Source organism: Perognathus longimembris, chromosome 18 (genome assembly GCF_023159225.1).
Source record: "Perognathus longimembris pacificus isolate PPM17 chromosome 18, ASM2315922v1, whole genome shotgun sequence".
NCBI lineage: Eukaryota > Metazoa > Chordata > Mammalia > Rodentia > Heteromyidae > Perognathus > Perognathus longimembris.
Window position 1 is genome coordinate 31,972,656 of NC_063178.1, and position 20,148 is coordinate 31,992,803.

The 20,148-nt window shown below is 45.6% G+C and overlaps 2 pseudogenes; both read left to right on the forward strand.

Annotated features, from left to right (window-relative positions):
- The first annotated feature begins 1,750 nt into the window (after positions 1-1,750).
- LOC125367183 lies at positions 1,751-3,171 on the forward strand (annotated as a pseudogene).
- Positions 3,172-5,740: 2,569 nt separating this feature from the next.
- The window catches only part of LOC125366910, a 51,124-nt pseudogene continuing 36,716 nt past the window's right edge, over positions 5,741-20,148 (forward strand).

Here is a 20,148-nt window from a genome sequence, read left to right on the forward strand (position 1 = left end):
CATGACTGGAGTTAGAAATATACAAGGTGAGCCTGGAACATGATATAATGCCAGGTACACTTATTATTGCCTCCACATTCCCGCTTTTCATCTATTGGATTTGGACCCACTTTAATGACCTCATCCGAGTTTGGTTACATCTATGAAGACCCACTTGCCACAGAAAGTTAGATTCCAAGGTACCAGAAGTTAGACTTCCAACATGTCATTTTGGGGGGACGTACTCCAACCAATAACAGCAGCAAAGGAAATATATGCTGTTCGGGAGGCTGAGAGCAGGATGATCACAATTCAAAGCCAGACTGGACACAAAAATGTTTACACTATCTACCTAAGCAGAAAAGGCTGGATGTGGTGATATGAACCTCTCATCCCAGCTATGATGGGAAATATAAATCCTAAGACCACACTAAAGCCACCAGCACAACTATGTTCATCGCAGCACAATTTGTCATTGCCAAAGTATGGAACCAACCCAGATGCCCCTCTGTAGATGAGTAGATCAGGAAAATGTGGTACATATACACAATGGAATTCTATGCCTCTATCAGAAAGAATGACATTGCCCCATTCATAAGGAAATGGAAGAACTTGGAAAAAATTATACTAAGTGAAGTGAGCTAGACCCAAAGAAACATGGACTCCAAGGTCTCCCTCATAGGGAATAATTAGCACAGGTTTAGATAAGTCACAGCATGCCCTTATGAACAGATAAGATGATAAGTGAAATGAACTCCACGTTATGGAAAAAAAAAGTCCCTCGTTCAAACTATAGCATCCCTCCCTCTCCTCCCACCCCCCAAAGAATATCTACCATTGCCTGAAAAGGTGATACTTTTCCTGTGGCTAACCACCTATCTGATAGAGGTTTCTTCATGTATTGAAATCACAACAACACATTATAACAGATGGGATTTAAAAGGACATATGACAATACAGCTGTCTTCCATTAATATCAGTAAATTGATTTGGGGGAAATGTAAAATAATGTTACTGTTCTCACATTTTATTTTGAAACACAAGATTTTTTTTTTTTTGGCCAGTCCTGGGCCTTGGACTCAGGGCCTAAGCACTGTCCCTGGCTTCTTCCCGCTCAAGGCTAGCACTCTGCCACTTGAGCCACAGCGCCGCTTCTGGCCGTTTTTTGTATATGTGGTGCTGGGGAATCGAACCTAGGGCCTCGGGTATCCGAGGCAGGCACTCTTGCCACTAGGCTATATCCCCAGCCCCTAAACACAAGATTTTTTAAATAAAATCATTTACAATAACAACGGGTTATTTTTATTTTAACTACTTTTAAAAATTCTTAGTTTTAAGTTATGGAAAACATTGATAGATATTTTGATAAATATTTCTTCAGGAGGGACAAATCTTAGTAAGTTTTTCTTTTATATGTCTGTCCTGGGGCTTAAACTCAAGGCCTGGGTGCTGTCCTTGAGCAGTCTTACTCAAACCTAGTGTTCTACCACTTGAGCCACAGCTCCATTTCCAGCTTTTTGGCTGTTAATTGTAGATAGGATTCTGACAGACTTTCCTATCCTGTCTGGCTTCAAACTGTGATCCTCAGATCTCCACCACCTGAGTGGTTAGGATTACAGGCATGAGCTACTGGCACTCAGCTTAAAGCAATATTTATCTTTCAATATCAAAATATTCCTATTCTCTATATCATCGCTGGTTGTTTTAGAATCTAATGATAGTTTTTCTTCGGTTTTGCAATTTCGGTTAAAAATATATGAATGTTTTTTCCTGTGGGAGCCGCCAGGCCGAGAGGAGCGTGGCCCTCTCCTCTCCCTGCCATGGCGTGTGCTTGTCCCCTGATATCAGTGTACTCCGAAAAGGAGGAGTCATCTGGCAAAAATGTCACTTTACCCTCTATGTTCAAGGCTCCTATTCGACCAGATATCGTGAACTTTGTTCGTACTAACTTGCGTTAAAAACAACAGGCAGCCCTATGCTGTCAGTGAATTAGCAGGTCATCAGACCAGTGCTGAGTCTTGGGGTACAGGCAGAGCTGTGGCTCGTATTCCCAGAGTTTGAGGTGGTGGGACTCATCGTTCTGGCCAGGGTGCCTTTGGAAACATGTGTCGAGGTCACATGTTTGCACCAACCAAAACCTGGCATCGTTGGCACCGTAGAGTGAACACATCCCAGAAACAATATGCCATCTGTTCTGCCCTGGTTGCCTCAGCCTTACCAGCATTGGTCATGTCTAAAGGTCATTGAATTGAGGAAGTTCCTCAACTTCCTTTGGTGGTCGAAGATAAAGTTGAGGTTTATAAGAAGACCAAAGAGGCTGTTTTGCTTCTTAAGAAGCTGAAAGCCTGGAATGACATTAAAAAGGTCTGGAATGACATTAAAAAGGTCTATGTCTCTCAGCGAATGAGAGCTGGCAAGAGCAAAATGAGAAACCATCGGCGTATCCAGCGCAAGGGCCCTTGCATCATCTATAATGAAGACAATGGAATCATCAAGGCCTTCAGAAACATCCCTGGAATTACTTTGCTTAATGTCAGCAAACTGAACATTTTTAAACTTGCTCCTGGTGGTCATGTGGGTCGATTCTGCATTTGGACTGAAAGTGCTTTCCGGAAGTTGGATGAATTGTATGGCACTTGGCATAAAGTTGCCTCCCTCAAGAGTAACTATAACTTTTCTATGCACAAGGTGATGAATACAGACCTCAGCAGAATCTTGAAAAGCCCAGAGATCCAAAGAGCCCTTAGAGCACCACACAAGAAGATTCATTGCAGAGTTCTGAAGAAGAACCCACTGAAAAACCTGAGAATCATGTTGAAACTGAACCTATATGCAAAGACCATGCGCCGAAACACCATCCTTCGTCAGTCAAGAAATCACAAAATCCGAGTAAAGAAAGCAGCAGCATTGGCAGCCAAATTAGATGAGAAGGCAGCTGCAGAAAAGAGGGCTGGAGGGAAGAAGCCTGTGGTGAGTAAGAAAGGAAAGAAGGCTGCTGATGTTAAAAAGCAGAAGCAGCCTCTGGGAAAAAAGGCAGCTGCTACCAAGAAACCAGCTGAAAAGAAACCAACAGCTGAAAAGAAAGCTACCACAGAAGAAAAGAAGCCTGCTGCATAAACAATTACAATCTGTTTAATTATATAAAGGCCATAGTATGGGACAGCTGAGTTGAATAAAGACCCGATCAAAGATGCAGTGAGAAAAAAAAAAAATATATATATATATATATAAATGTGTTAGCACTCCTTCCACCCTTCTTCATGCAATCTGTCCATACCTGTGAAGCTGTCATCCTATTGAAATATCACATATCTGTCATCTCTTCAAGACCCTCCCCGCGAAGTGGAGCTGAGTTAGCTGAGGGAATGCTGTCTGTCTTCTCCAGAATGACCGCCAGTAGCCACACAACGATGCTAGCCACCTGTGGCTTTGAGCACACAGATGGCTCTTTGGGTCACTGAGTAAAAGCCAATGTCCGGCAAGCCCTCCAGGGTCAGCTTCTTCCTCGCCTCTGCCCTTCCCTCCGGGCTCCCCACCCACTCTCCCTTAGCTTCTGGGCCTGCTCTGCCTCTGGAGCAGCAATGTCGATTCCCAGGAGTCTTTGTCCTCATTTCCTCCGCTGGCTTGCACTGTTCTTTCTTTAAATATCCCTGTTCTTCAGTCTCTGACATCCTTTTTCTGCTGTGTTTGGAACATCTACGTTCCGCGAGCTTGATGTAAATCTGTGTGCTGAGACCCACCATTTTACTGTTTGTTTTGCATTTGTCCCATCTGCTCTTGGCTTCACTTTTCCCTTCCACTTTCTCTGGTGGCTTTTGGGTTTATTAAGCATTTTTGCTAACCTTGTATCTCCACTATTGGCTTATTAACTTACTGGCTTATTGACCGCCTTGTTCTGTATTTTTCAATGGTGCTTTAGGGTGACAATATTTATGTTGACTTTGTCACACTCTAGTTACTATACCACTTCACATATACAACAACATACATAGCATCATTTGCAACCGTTTAATGCCATCTCTCCTTTGAGTTACACTTTAGATATTTTTTACTTCTGTGTATATTATAAAGCCTACAGTTCATCACCATTATATTTCTTTAAACAGGTGATTATATTTTTAAGAAAATTTTAAATGAGAAATAAAATCTGCTGTTTACCTCTTAACATTTCTGGAACTCTTTGTTTCTTATGTAGAATCAGCTTTTATCTGATATTATTTTTCAACAGAAGCAATTTCCTTTAATATTTCTCATAGTGCAGATCTGGCATGACAAATTCACTCAGATTTGTTTATCTGACAGATTTATCATTTTACATTCTCTTCATTTTACCTGTTTAATTTTTCCAAATATGGAATAGGAGGCTGACATTTGTTCCTTAGTGGGTTTATTTTTCTTGGAGCACTTTAAAGATGTTGCTCTATTGTTTTCTGGCTGGCATAGTTTCACATGAGAACTCTGCTGTTAATCTTATTGTTCTCAATGCACAAGTGTCTCTCCACTTTATGGTTCTTAACATGTTTGCCTTATCATTGGTTTTTCAGTTGCTTGTGGAAAACCTTCATGTGATATTTTTGTATTTATATTGTTTGAGTTATTGAGTTTCTTCAATATGTAGGTTTATGATTTTTCAATCAAATTTTAAAAGTTTTCAGTTATTATTTCACCAAGTATTTGTTGACTCCCTTCTTTTGTCTATGACTTTAATTGTACATGTAGTAAAACTTGAAATGACAGCATACATTAGTGAGACTGTCCTTATTTTTAACTTTTGTTTCCCTGTGCTTTATTCTGATATATTCTATTACTACCTCTTCAAGTTTACTAATTTTTATGTCTCCATGTCTAATCAGTTATGATTCTACTATAATAAAGTTTTCCATCTCCAAAAGTTTCATTTGGATCTTTTAAACAATATTATTTTCTTTACTCATTGTGTCAATGTCTTCTTATATATCTTTTGAGCATATGAAACACGTCTATAACAGCTATGTTAGAGTTTGAATTTTATCATCTACATCACTCCCATTGGACTACTTTTTCTTTTATTATGATCTATTCTGCTTCTTTTATGTCCACTAATTTTTATGGGATAGTAGATAAAGTGAATCTTACATTGTTGAATTCCTCAGCGGGTTATACTTTTTTAAAAAGCACCTGGCACTTTATAACAAGTTAAATGTGATCACTTAAAAATTGTTTTTTTTTTTTATTCCTTGTGAGAATTGTTAAGTTCTTGTAAGGAAGGTTTGGAGTATTATTTATGCTGGGACAATTTTTGACTTGTGTTTAAGCCATACATTCCTTGAGCCAGGGAGACGCAGCCCCGGGTCCCTGCGAGGACGGCACCTGCCCACCCACCCACCGCCCGCCGCCCACCGCACTCCTGACCCACTTTCCCGGCGCAGCGGACCGGATGGGAGCCGCCGACCCCCCACCCCCACCCCGCCCGCCCCTAGGACCCGGAGCCGCCCTTCCACACCCCGCCCCGCCCCGCCGGTCCGTCCCGGCAGACCCTGAGCCACACTCCCCGTCCCCCCCCCCACCCCCCGCGACGCGCGCCGGCAGACCCGGAGCCGCCCACATCCCCCCTCCCTACCCACCACCCGGAGCCGCCCTCTCTGTCCTCAGCCCCCTCACCCCCCCCCCAGCGCACCCGCCCCGCTTCGCTCTGCCCTCCGGCGCTCCCGGGCCCGGCTAGGTCCCCGCCATGAGCTGCGATCCCCGGCTCCTCCGCGCGTCCTGAGGACCCCCCTCCGCCATGCACTTCGGGACACTGCTCCTCCTCGTGTCCCCGGCGCTGGCGGCCCTGACCCGCGCTTGGGGCTCCGTGGCCGTTGAGTGCGGCTTGCGGGGTGCCCTCGGAGGGGGCCGCTCCCGGAACTTGCGGGGAGCCAGGCCGCGGCCTACCTGCTGGCCTCTGGGGCGGGAGGGGGATAACTTGGGGAGCCCTTGTCTTGGGGGGGGCCCTTGTCATAGGGAGCTATTGTCTTGTGGGGGCTCTTGTCTTGGGGCGCCCTGTCTTGGGGCGCCCTCATCTTGGGGGCTCTTGTCTTGATTGGTGCGCCCTTATCTTGGGGCGCCCTCGTCTTGGGGAGCCCTCGTCTTGGGGAGCCCTTGTCTTGGGCGCCCTTGCCTGATGCATGTGCCCGCAGGAAGGCGCTGGGGCTGGGGTCGCTATGGGCACTTGTTGATCCCACTTGGGTGGAAGCAGACCCCAGGGAGGGCCAAGCCGCCTGGTCCCCGTGGTCCCCATGGGACCGGGAGCAGGTCCCCAGTCGGGGTCTCCTGGTTGCGGGTGGCATGGCCCGCGTTAGGGACGCCATCTGCCCTGCCTAGGGCAGGGATCCCACCAGCAAGTGCTTCCCGCACAGCAAGTAAGGGATGCGGTGTGGGCATGTGCGTGTGCATGCGTTGTGGTGTGTGTGGGGGGGCCGTATGTGACGTGCGCTCGTGAGGTGTGTGAACGTGTGTGCATGCATGTTGTGGTATGTGTGCATGCGTGTGCGTGTGTGCATGGGTGTGTGTGCATGCGCGTGTGGGTGTGTGCTTGCGTGTGTGCATGTGTTCGAGCTCGAGCTCAGGGCCTTTTTCAGAGTCACACCTCTTCTGTGGCTTTGCAGGTTAGCTGGAGCCAGGAGCTCAGGGTTGAGCACAGGCTTCAGCATCCTCAGCCCCCAGCCTCTGACCAGCAAGGGGCTTCGGCCACAGGCACGGGCAGGCTCCTTTCCGAGCTGTCAGGGCATAGCTTATCTTTGGGGGATGGGGGAATAGGAATCCCAGGCATTGCTCTTATCCAGTGCTGCATCTTTGCTGTGACTTATCTCCACACACAGCTTCTGAAACTCCACCCAAGTTCCTTGTCCTTTTCTTTTTTTCCCTACTAACTAGTTACCCTGCATCCCCTTTCTGCTATGAAGACATCTTGATATCTGCTTTGCAGCAGCATATGATAATTGCACTCGATATATTAGCAAGCGAACTTCATATGCCAGTACATTAACCAATACACATCACAGACATATAGCAAGTAGCTATCTATATTGGACATGCAATTTTTGAGACCATTTTGCAGATAATAATGCATAGAATTCATCTGTAGGACAAAATGTTGTTCAAGTTGTAGCCCACCTAATGGAGGTCAGTCTTCGAGGGTTACACTCAACCTAATTGAGACCCATTTGGAAGAAGCACCAGTGGTTAGTGCCTTTGTTTAACAAGCATTGCAGCCAAGCCTCTGTGGGCTCGTGGAATTCATCCCTCCTGTAATGCCTTATTTGCCAGTCTCATTGAATAGACAAGAAAATTGAGATCTTAAGAGAGGAACTTACTCTCTCGAGGATACACTGTCAGTAAGTGGTCCAACCTAAGCTCTGACACAGGTGGCCTGTGGACTGAGCCTGCTCCCATACTCGTAATTACTCACATCAAGCGGTCTCAAAAGTATTGTCCCAGTTCATTGAGACAGACTGGACAGGGTGCGAGCGATGCTCACCTGGTTAGATGTCCAATAACAAATACTATTTCCTGAGAGTAAACCAAGAGATGAAATCTGACAGCAGCCTTTTGCGGTCCATTTCAATCCCACCATTATGCAAAATTTGTCACTCGGAGTAGGACTTGACACTGCTTCCTTGCATTATGCAGAGACTTCAGTGGGCTTATATCACATGGTTTATGTTTCCTAGGAACTCAATGACTGGCTTTTTTTTCTGGGAATGCTATGTCAGTACAGTAAGTTAAGTATACTCAGGTCTTCTGTGGATCCTTTCTATGAACTCTGCATACTGGGCTTGTTTTTTGTGTGAATGTTTTGTTGTGCCATTCCTGAGGCTTAGGTGCTGTCCCTGAGCTTTTTTGTTCAAGGCTAGTACTCTACCACTTGAATCATGGCTCCAGTTCTGGAGTTTTGCTGGTTAATTGGAGATAAAAGTCTCACAGACATTCCTACCCAGGCTGGCTTCGAACCATGATCGTCAGATCTCAGTCTCCTGAGTACAGACAAGCCCAGTTTAGAATTATTTTTGTTCATTAGATGTTTGAGGCTTATAGACACAAGTACAGGACTTAAATAAAATAGAAAAAAAACCAATTTCTTGTAAGTAACTGAAAACTCAGAAATACTTATGCCCCAGCTATTAGAAGTATTCTTATAAAGAAAGTGGTTATTTAGGACCACATATTGACATCTATATTTTAAGATATGTCACTACATATCTAAGAGTAAATGAGTCCAATGCTGTAAGTGTTCACACTTAGCCAGAGCTGAGGAAAGTACCAGACTAGTGTCTCCGGGTGTACACTTATGAGCGAGCCCTCATTCTACCAGGTAAACAAACCAGCATACAACAAGTCTCCAACAGCAACTCCACAACACCAGCAAGAAGTTGTGTCTGAGGAATGCCACTGGGCGGCTCTGTGGGTTTGGGAGGGATGAGTCCTCGTTGAAGGAAGGTCTTTCAAAATGATTGTCAGCAGTGGCTTACCATGAAAAACAGGCTCCCCTGTACCCAAGGAAGCCAGACATTGTCATGCCTCTGCCTCTTGGTCATCTAACACACGCGGAGTGGAGTGTAACCGGACAAGGCAAGCTGCCTGCGGAGAGAAATGCCTTCCTGTGGCCTGGCTCTGCAATGGCCAGCAGGAGTGCCCGGACGGGACTGACTAGCAGTGTGGTAAGCACGATTCCAGACTGTGGGTAACACTGATCAAGACACACCATATCCATAAACCACTCTATTAAATGGGACTCCTTGGTACAGCTACTGAAAGATGATAACTTAAAACAAAAACAAGACTGTCCCAGGAATCTGGCCCTGATGGGAAGTAGACCTGAGCATTGCTAATGGGAAAATCAGAACTGCTCTAAAGCACAAAGTTTGTAAACACCGACACAATGCCACAAATAAAAATTCTACATCCCGGCCTTGATGATGGGTTACAGGCAAGATGCAGGAGCAGTTAAAACCATGTCAAAATTATCTTTGGATATGGTGTAGATGAAATATCTATGAATTTTGTGTTTATATTTGGGTCTCATCATCAAGATATCTTATTAATGCAACTATTCAAAACATTTGAGTAATCTGGACCCTGCAATACCTCTGATTTCACGTTTAACAAACGGGTTGTTGCGAGCTGTCAGCAGGTCAGCCAGGGATGTGTCTTCAAATATGTTAGTCGCCATTATCCTAACAAGGTCTTCAATGGAGGCTCAATCACTGGTAGAACTATTGTTCAAACTAGACTAGTCCAAAGAACAGAAAACTGTTGCCAACCCTGGTACACGGAATTGCTTTTGCACACAATCAACTTGTTCCACTTTCAATGCTCAAGCTTCACTACTGGCATATGTGCGTGCATACCTGCACGTGCACACATACACACACACATACACAGAACACACACTTATAGATGAAAACTACAGCACGGCAACGGCCAACATAGTGGGAACTATGGGGGCTTGAAATTATTTAAATACACTAAATTTAATAACATTAAATTCTTCTGTAATGCCAGCCACGTAGTTCGAGTCCTGAGTGGTCAGGTAACCAGCTGCTACCGTGGTAGACGGAGCAGGTGGGAAGCGTTGTCTCTGGCATGCTGTTGTGAACCCACCGCCTCTGTTCTTCAGGAGAGGCGTGTGGGGGCCACCCCCAGGCCTGGCAGTGTGACTACAGCAAGTGCATTTCCATCGGGTGGCTCTGTGACGGCACAGGGGACTGCAGGGACAGCTCAGAAAAGGCCCGCTGAGGTAGGTGCCAGACCCTCTGCCCCTCTGCCCCTCAGCCCTCTGCCCCTCTGCCCCCTGCCCCTCTGCCCTTCTGCCCCTCTGCCCCTCTGCCCCTGCCCCTCTGCCCTCTGCCCCTCAGCCCTCTGCCCCTCTGCCCCTCTTCCCCTCTGCCCTCTGCCCTCTGCCCCTCTGCCCCTCTGCCCCTCAGCCCTCTGCCCCTCTCTGGCCCTCTGCCCCTCTGCCCCTCAGCCCCTCTACCCCTCTGCCCCTCTGCCGCCTCACTGATCATCAGCATTTGTCAGCATCCCCAGTGTCTCATGAAGCCAGGAGGCCATTAGGCAGCCGTACACCCTGCACGAGGCCAGAGGTTATGCTAGCTTGGGTTTTATGAGAGAGTTTTACCTTTACTTCTTCTTTTTAGTTCTTTTTCTCCAAACTGATGCAAAGTAAGTGACTACTTTGCCTTATTCATTCATTATTATTTTTTTATATTTTTGGCCAGTCCTGGGCCTTGGACTCAGGGCCTGAGCACTGTCCCTGGCTTCTTTTTGTTCAAGGCTAGCACTCTACCACTTGAGCCACAGCCCCACTTCCAGAATTTTCTCTGTATATGTGATGCTGAGGAATCGAACCCAGGGCTTTACGCATGCAGGGCGAGCACTGTACCACTAAGCCACATTCCCAGCCGTGCTTACACACTCTCGAACACATCTTTGGAGTGGAATGTTAGTAGACATCATTGAGACCACGTCCCCAGTGGCTTGCATCTCATTTAATTCTTGCTTTTCTGTAGACTGAGTCCATGAGCACACCGTCCTCCATGTGGGGATGGCGGTTCGTGGTCCACCCCTGCCTCACCCAGCCCCCTTTTCCTGCCTTGCAGAGAGATCTACAGCATGTCCGCACCCCAAGGTCCGATGTCCTGGGAAGCCTCTGTGTCTGGATGCCTGGGAACTTTGTGAAGTCCACCAGGACTATGCAGATGAGTCTGACAAAGCTCACGGTCCCCAGAGCCATTGCCTGCAGGGCCAGTGGCAGTGTCAGAACAAGGTGTGTGTCCCGGACGACTGGAAATGCAACAGCACCGACCAGTGTGGGGACTCTTCTGATGAGGAGGCCTGCGGTGAGTCTGGCTTCCTCTCTGGTTCTCAAAGGCAGATTGGGCTGCAGGGGCTGCTTTATAAAACTTGCACGTTCATTCCTAACACCAAGACTGCCCTCCTATAGCTAAATGCGGGATGCGGCCTAGCAATAGCTAGCATGAGGGTATCCAATCAACTGTACCGTCGTGCTTGAAGTGAAACACCGGCACTGAATGCTCTCAATGTTGCATGGAAAAGGTCCCGGTATGCACGATCTTAGGACACCTAAGTGCCTGTTTGTGAGGAAGCCCAATGGCAGATGACCTGTAATCTCGTGCAGTGACTACAGAAGGGGGAAATGCCTCCTTCTAGGAGGAACACTCCCCAGAGCTCGCTGAACCCTGCATCTCTCTCCTAGACGCCGCATGCTCATTGTACTGCCTCTTCTGACTTCATAAGCCACAATCCCACCCTCTCTATCCTAGAGTTAACTTGGTAATAACTAATGCATTCAGATTCCAACATTTTTACAATGAAGCAAAGTCCGGTTTCTTAAGAGAATGCTTTTAGAAGACAAGTTATACACACCATCCCAGTTATAACTATTTAATTCTAGATCCATCAACTCTTTCGATACAGACCTGGGTATTTTAACACCTTTGTGATCAAACGTAGAGGCGTACTTCCTCGATACATAGCTTGGAAAGGATGAAATGCTCGTTCCTGCTTAGAATTCCCCTGGGTTATAGAAATATGAACACTTTACTCATTGAGAAAGTTGTCTGTTTTTGTCCTCCCCACAAGCACTAACGAAGGAATGCGTAACTCCCCACACAGCTTCCTGTCCAGCAGACACCATTGGGTGTGATAACATGTGCATCCCAGAATCTCTGATGTGCAATGGAGAAGCAGACTGTAAAGATGGCATGGACAAGCCCATTTCATGTGGTAAGAAACCAGTGGCTTAGCTGGTGGTGAGAAAGTAGGACAGAGCGGCCAAGGCCTCAGCTATCATAGAGGCTGTTCCTCCAGAGAGTACTCACACCAAGATTCATACTTTAGTCTACTATCTTCCACGAATGGGTTCCCTTACAGGGTATAAGTTTTAGCACTTGGCTTTAGACTTTTGACAGGAAAACAGTACCTAAACTGTAAAACTTTGAGGGCCATTCTCATTTCGTAGAATCTCTGTTGGTTTGGAGGGGGAAGGGGAGAGCAGGCATCTTACCTCTTTATTTTGTCATCTGTTTCCTCCCACCAAATCTTCCCTCACATGTTTTTGTTGGAACCTATTTAGTTCTGTTAAAAGTTGCCAAAGATGGGGCTGGGAATGTGGCTTAGCAGTAGAGTGCTTGCCTAGTATACATGAAGCCCTGGGTTCTATTCCTCAGCACCACATATATATAGAAAAACCAGGGCTGGGGATATGGCCTAGTGGCAAGAGTGCTTGCCTCGTATACATGAGGCCCTGGGTTCGATTCCCCAGCACCACATATACAGAGAATGGCCAGAAGTGGTGCTGTGGCTCAAGTGGTAGAGTGCTAGCCTTGAGCAAGAAGAAGCCAGGGACAGTGCTCTGGCCCTGAGTCCAAGCCCCAGGACTGGACGAAAAAAAAAGGGGGGGGGCTGGGAATATGGCCTAGTGGCAAGAGTGCTTGCCTCCTACACATGAAGCTCTCGGTTCCATTCCCCAGCACCACATATACAGAAAACGGCCAGAAGTGGTGCTGTGGCTCAAGTGGCAGAGTGCTAGCCTTGAGCAAAAGGAAGCCAGGAACAGCGCTCAGGCCCTGAGTCCAAGGCCCAGGACTGGCCAAAAGAAAAAGCCAGAAGTGTCGTTGTGGCTCAAGAGGTAGTGCCACTTCTCCAAGGCACTCAGTTGCCTTGTGCTGCTTCTCCATGGCGCTCAGTTGCCTTGTCTGCTGCCTTGTCCCCGCTGGCAGAAGCTGTGTGCTGGTGAACTGGGGCTGTGAGGGGCCCTGCGGCGACACGTCCTGGGGAGTCCGCTGCTCCTGCCCCACCGGGTGGCAGCTGCAACGCGACGGGCAGAGCTGTGGAGGTCAGAGCCCCCTGGTCCCCACTCCTCGCAGATATCTTTTACTGTGGCAACATGGATCCGACCCTGTGTAGCCGTGTTTATGCGTATCATTCGTAGCCTCACGTATGTTCATAGTGTTGTGTAACCATCCTCACTGCGTATTTCTAGACTTTTCCATCATTGCCAGTAGAGACTGTCTTTCCACAGCATGGTAAGTCTTCACTCCTTTCTCCCTTGTCCTCTGGTAACCTCGCCTGCTTTTTTGCCTTTTGTGATTTTGTGACCTCTAAGTTCATATTAAGTAGAATCATACAACGTTTGTCCCTCTGTGTCTGGTTTATGTCACAAAGCCTATCTTTAGGATGTGTCAAGAATTCCTTTTTTAAAAATGAATACAATTTGGTTATGTAGATAGACTATATCTTATCTATTTATCTATGGGTGAAGCATTTGGGTTGTTTCTGCCCTTGGGCTATTGTGAATAATACCGATATGAGCATTGGTATACAAGTACTTGTTTAAATCCCTAGTTTCAATTCACTGGGTGTATTTCAAAAGCAGAATGACTTTTTTTTTTGAGTTATTGTGAAACAATTTTCCATAGAGGCTATGCCATTTAAGATTCCCACCATATCCTGTCAATGCTGACTTTCATCCTCTTGTGGCAATTTTAGGTCAACTATTGCCTACTGAGAATATGTCAGATTTTGTATCCTTCTTTTACAGGGCTTAAAGGGTTTCTGTCCCGGAATAAATAGATTTGTTATTTCATCCCTGATGTCCATGGAATAAGTGTTTAAATTTAGAGTCTGCGGAATGTCCAACTGTTCCGGCTAGCTGACCTCCAAGTTTCACTGTCCTTAAGTTGCATTTGGCTGTCAAATAGGATTACGGTATATAAATGATAAATAAATTTCACCTATCTTTATCAGTCAGTAATAATTAGAAAAGGTTTCGGTTCTGCCCTGTTGCACTTGTGTACAAAAAAAAATCCAGGGTGGTATTTTAGATGAAAATGTGATGGGCAGGACAAAGGATCTATTGTCCTGATGCCCCGACCTAAAGGGGAGATCAGCTCTACCACTGAGCCTCAAGGATTAGCCCTACTTGGTAATGCCTTCTCTCTTCCTTGTTCCACCTGTAACCCTAGCCACCTGGGAGGACTATAAGATGTCGGGAGCCGAGCTAGCTGCTAAGCTCATCCTGACCTCTGGCTGTGCTGATGTCGCCAAGATTTCGGGAGCCAAACCTGCAGCTAGGTTCATTATCACCTCTGGCTGTGCTGTTACCGCCAGGATATGCTAAAGGCAAAGATATTTGTCCACAGCCTCTGTCCGGAATTGCTTTGTTACCTTGTGTTTACTGTAATCAAATGTTGCAAACTTCTAAGCCTCTTTGTGTTCTGGAATTTTAACAACCCTATGCTATTCCCTGGTTCCAAAACTGCATATAAGCTGGGAGTTGAAAATAAACTGTTGCTGCAGTCTTGAGTCTCAATGCAGACCTCCCGTACCCCATCTTTGTCTCTTGTCTTTTTTCTCTTGTCTTGTATTTTTCCTTTTCCTTAATCCTCGCCGCCCTCAGTCAGGATTCCCATTCACTGCCGGCTGGCTCGGCAGGATAAGAGGAAAACAGATTTACTAAGCAGCATTAAGTTTACAATCGTTTTTTATGTTAATACTTTATCAAGAGTTTCTATGAGCCTATCTAAAGTTTATTCATTTTAACTAAATTTTAATGAATGTTAATATCTAAACTTAATTTCTCTAAACAAAATCAATAACTTGATCTATTCCATTCACTGCTTCTTCACCTAGAGCTGGTGATTTTACTCAGATAGATGTAGGTTTTGTGCATCCCCTGCTCCAGGATCCTGAAGCCCATGCTTGGTTTTCTGAGCCATGCTAGGACTTGTTGGCCACTGAGCTGGCAGTAACTCTACACGGGTTATTTTTCTAGAATTGGAAGGTATTATTCTCCTTAGGTATCTTGTACCTCTGGAAGGAAAAACATTTTCCAAAAAGAATTCTTCAGGAACCATTTTCCTTAATAGTAAATAATAGTTTGGTAACTCACAATCTAAAGAGTCTCTATGATCAGGCTTTGAGAATCAATTGCACCTTATTAAGGTCAACTAACTATACCTAAGAGCTTTATACCTTTTCCATCATTTTAGGTGAGTTATTCCATGGAACCCAGTGAACTCCAGAACTACCACTGTCATTATGAAACAATTTCTGGCTGGCTTGGCAAAGGCTACCTCCCAGGAATCTTGCTAGGATAACACATATGAGTATTTTGTACTAGCTAAATATCATGTGTGCCTATATTAAAGTTTCTGTTACCTTATATTCACTATTTAACTATAACCATAACCATAACTATAACTACAAATAAATAAATATATACTATTCCAGCTCCTGACACTATCATTTCCACATACTACCTGTTCAGAAAGCATATGGAAATGGCTCAACAGAACTGTAATACCAGGCTGGGAATATGGCCTAGTGGTAGAGTGCTTGCCTCGTGTACATGAAGCCCTGGGTTCGATTCCTCAGCACCACATATATAGAAAGAGCCAGAAGTAATGCTATGGCTCAAGAGGTAGAGTGCTAGCCTTGAGCAAAAAAGAAGCCAGGGACAGTGCTCAGGCCCTGAGTCCAAGGCCCAGGACTGGCCAAAAACAAAAGAGTACTATAACTATAATACTGAAGAAGTTGTTCTTAGGTTATCTCTGACTTACACCTCTCTGTCCTCAGATGTAGACGAGTGCTCTACGGCATACAGTCCGTGTGGCCAACTCTGTCACAATACACCAGGCTCTTACTCCTGTGACTGTATTCAAGGTTACTGGCTTTATAATGGCACTGACTGTCGAGTGATAGGTAAGTTAATTAAGCAAAGCCTACCTTCTGCTGATTCTTAGCCATAATTACAGAGGAAAGTGACACATGCCATTGGTACTAGAGATGACCCTATTCTTTCCATAAAGATTAGTCATTATAATATTCACTGTTCAAGATGTCAGTTGTAATAAGTGTCTTTAAATGATATTCTATGAATGCGCTTAGTGTCAATGTTTGGGAGATGTAGATCTGGACATGGGAAATAGGGTAACATCTTTAATTAACAGGAAAGATGTGGAAGAAAGATTCATACTAACACGTCACTATTCCCTTCTATTGCAGATGATGATGTTAAAATTCTTATTGCATCAGAGCAAGAGCTTAGTATTCTGGATCGAAAGACAGGCATCTATGAGACTCTGATACCTGTCAAATCAAGGCCTTGTGCTGTCGTCGCATATGACCTAGAAAGAAGCATGTACTTCTGGGTGGATGAAGTTTTAAATGTGTTTGCCTTTGGGAAGCCAAACTCTGTTCCCCTCTACCCAGGTTATGAATCTTAGCTGCTTAAAGCTATATGTGTTAACCATCTTCCTGTTAGTGGTACAAAAATCCCTGAAATCATCCACTTGAAAAAAAAGGGAAAGTGCTTACCATTTTTGGTGGTTTCAGTCCACAGTCGGTGCCCCTGTTAACTGAGGGCTTGTGATGAGATAAGCACATCATAGTGAGGGTATTTGGTGGAGGAAGCTTCTCACTCCATGGTAGCCAGGAAGCAAAGAGAAGGAAGAAAAGACTGGTGTCCCATCCTTCTAATCAAGGAAGACCAACAAGGACCGAAAACATTCAAAGAGGCTTCACCTCTTAAAGGTTTCTACTAGTAGTGTTTCAGTCTGGAGACCAAGATTTTAACACACAGAACTTTAAAGAACATCCCACATCCAAATTATAACACTGGCCATCTGGACCATCTCCTCTCGCTCCCCTAGCACAAGAATACAGTCGCAGAGCATTCCTTGTGATGTGAAGGTATTAAGTCTTGAAATATAGTTCTGTGACCATGGGCAAGTTCTCACCCCCTTTGATTTGCCTTCCATCCTAGCCAGTGCTTGCCTCAGTAGGCGAGTGGGGGACCTAAACTAGACAGTGCCTAGGAAGGGCTTGGCCAAATGGTGGGAGCATAGAAATGCGTGGCTACAGTTCAGTGGCTGAGCTCATAGCAGCTTTCCCATCAACTGCCGTTGAGCTGCAGCTGGAGACACTCAGATCCCTCAATTTTTCTCCTGCGCGCTTCCCTCCTTCCATGGGGCTGTGCACCCTGGAAGCGCTGCCACTCATCTCTTTGGGTCCCTTTCCTTTGCTTTAGAACTTGAAATCAGAAGACCTAGGAGAGTCAGGACCAAGTTCCCCTTTCCATGCTAGGCGAGACTGTGATAAGGAATGCGGGAATGTTATGCGGTCTTCTGTGTCCCCAGAACTGACATTGGTGAACAGCATCTCCGTGGACTGGCCCATGGGGCAGTTGTACTGGGCGATCAACTCCTCCAGAGTCATCGGGGCTGGCCTAAGCGATGGCAGAGGCTACGTCAAAGTCTTGGAAAAAGATGTTGTGCCGGAACAGCTAGTTGTGTTTCCTGAAAAGAAGTAAGTAGGGGTTCTTTGGGGGGGGGGAGGGGTGCTATATCCAAAATCTCATCATCTTAAACCAGAAATAAGATAAGCTTTTAAAACTAGATGTCACCTGCTCCCCCAAATTCTTCAAATTGAGTTTTATGGAGGCCAACTCTTGTGAGCCCAGTGAGTGTGGAAGCAGCCATCTTTAGCAACACCAGCTGTGCAGCGATTTGAAGCCCTGTGCGAAAGGCCGCTGTGGTCAGTGGCTGTGTGGAATAATGTGCACACACGTGCAAGTGAGCAAGACCCTCCAGCACCACGTTCTCCCAGTGGCAGGTACTTGTATTAGGTAAACGGAGGCGAGAAGGAGGCCAGGACTATTGAGGCTGCAGGAATGGACGGCTCAGATAGGAAGGTGCTGGCAGTGGTGACCGCCGAGGAAGCTTTAAGACTGACTCTTGACCACCTGAATGGCCGCCTCTACTGGATCAGTGGCTACAAGAAGGTACATGAGGGCCGAAGGAGGGGGGAAAGCTGCAAGGGTTGAGGGTTGTCGGGACTCCATAGGCAAACGGCTAGGTACAACATTCCTTTGCACCTTGCACTGATTCTAAACTGCATTCTGATGGCGAGCATGAAGAAGATGAAGAGTAACTACACAACACTCTGGGCAGGGCGGACAAGGGGTCAGTGCACCGCATTCCCGGGCCAGGCAGCTGGGAGATGTCATGTGCTTTTCTGACACTCCATATTAAATCCCATTGGAAGTTCCCCGTAGTGCTAACCATGGGCTATGTTGTATCTTGGGTACAAAAATCTTTTAAGATTTGCTCACTAAACCCATCAAAGCAAAGAGTACTTACTTAGGTAATCTAGAGGTGCTTTTTTTTTTTCCTTATTTGTTGTCAAAGTGATGTACACAGAGGTTACAGTTTCATATGTTAGGCCTTGGGTACATTTCTTATACTGTTTGTTACCTCCTCCCTCACTACCCCCTCCCCCTCCCCTTTACCCTCTCCCCCCATGAGTTGTTCAGTTGGTTTAATATTGCAGCTCATAGTATCCCGTTTTTAGAAATGCCAAACTAAAAGACAAGGATGCGTCACATCACAGGCTGGGAGTCGTGCTGCTAGGCCTGGAATTTCCTAGCTGAGATTTGTGTCTGGCTACATTGCCTCTTGGAGAACCTCTGTCTTGCCCTTTCTGAAAATTATAGAATCTGAACCTCCTAAGGCTGTTGGAGAATAAGCATTTTATACAATGTCTGCATTGGAATTCTAAGTTAGAGTAACTTCTTTTCCAATACATTTGTACAAGAAGCAATTCAGTCTGTTGGCTTTAGCATGAACATCCATGAATCTTCTTATTCATCTGTATCAAGTCGATATCCAGTACAGATATGAATCAATGTCCAAGCTGTTGGGGGTGACACTAACACCACCAGCATTGGTAATGTTCTCCGGCTCTCACGCGCTCTCCTTCAGTCCATAGAAACAGTGAGCGTGGACAGCCATGGGAGGCACACCTTTCCTAAGCTCTTCTTGGACTATGAAGCCCCAGCAGGACTAGCCGTGTTCGAGAACTCTTTCTTCTGGGCAAATAAGACATAGCTCTTTCGTACCTCACCCCACAGTCCAAGCGCGAGAGAGATGTTGTTGGATGCCCCTGTGTCTGCATTTTCAGTCCTCCACAAGTCACTGCAGCCTGCGAGTAAGTACAAGGCGTACTTTTGAAATGCTGATGCACCAGAATACTACGAACTGCTGTATCTGTCTAAGGTGCTACACCAGTTCCTGGGTACTTGCTCTTTTGAGGAAAGGCTAGGATCTGGATATCCCAGACTTACTTGGAATGCCTAAGTAGGATGAACTCAACAAAGGCAATCCTCAGAGATGCATCCCAAGTTATTTGCCTCCTGTCTGTCTAGAGCATCAGCCAGATTTTAAGATCTGACATACAGAAAACCCAGGGCAAGAAGCTATTTGCAGGGTGGCTGGGCTAGTTTACGCCTTCTCATGTTAACTAACAAAAGGAAAATTGAAGGATGGCTGCTATCCTGCCTGCAGGAAGAACTCATAAAATTGTTTGTAACTTGAAATTCTGCATCATATTCAATTCAGATAATGGTTCTTACGTGGATTTGAAAAACTCATCAGAAAATTTCCCTCTGTAAGGAAACCTTCCACTAATATAGCGAGACAGTCGTTTTATCTTAACTCCAAGGGAAATGGTGCTGTTGGTTGAAACTTTATTGTCTCTAGCCTAAGAAAGGTGAATAGTTATCTGAAAGACAATAGAAGACCACCGAGATTCAAAGACCAGACCTATAACCAAAAGATCTTACAGTATATTCAGACTTTTCTTAAGGCAAAAAAATGACGACCTCTTTTTCTGTATTGAGTTTTGAAGTGGCTTGGATAAATAAATCTGAAATATTCTCTAAATGTCTCTATTCAAATAGGCAGACACAGCGTGTGTTCCGGGTTCGTGCAGTCACTTATGCCTTCTATCCCCAGTCCACCTCCGTGGCTATAAGTGTGTTTGTCCAGAGGGACTATTTCTTTTACCTTCCGGAACCTGCAGTGGTAAGTACACCAGGTAAAATGGGCTGAATCCAAGGAAGCAAAGTCCAGAGTAATATATTTCAGTGAACAGAGGCACGGAGTACATTTGTGCTTTGTGCAACCAAACTTAGACCCTATTAAGCATTGCCCCACATTTCTTCCCCTATTATAGTCCCTGTCAGCTGTCTGTTTTCTGTTCATTGGAGCCTGCCTATTCTCAGTACTACATTCCTTAAGACCTTGGGTACATGCCTTTGGGGTTTGGTATGTCTGTCTTTGTTGTAGCATG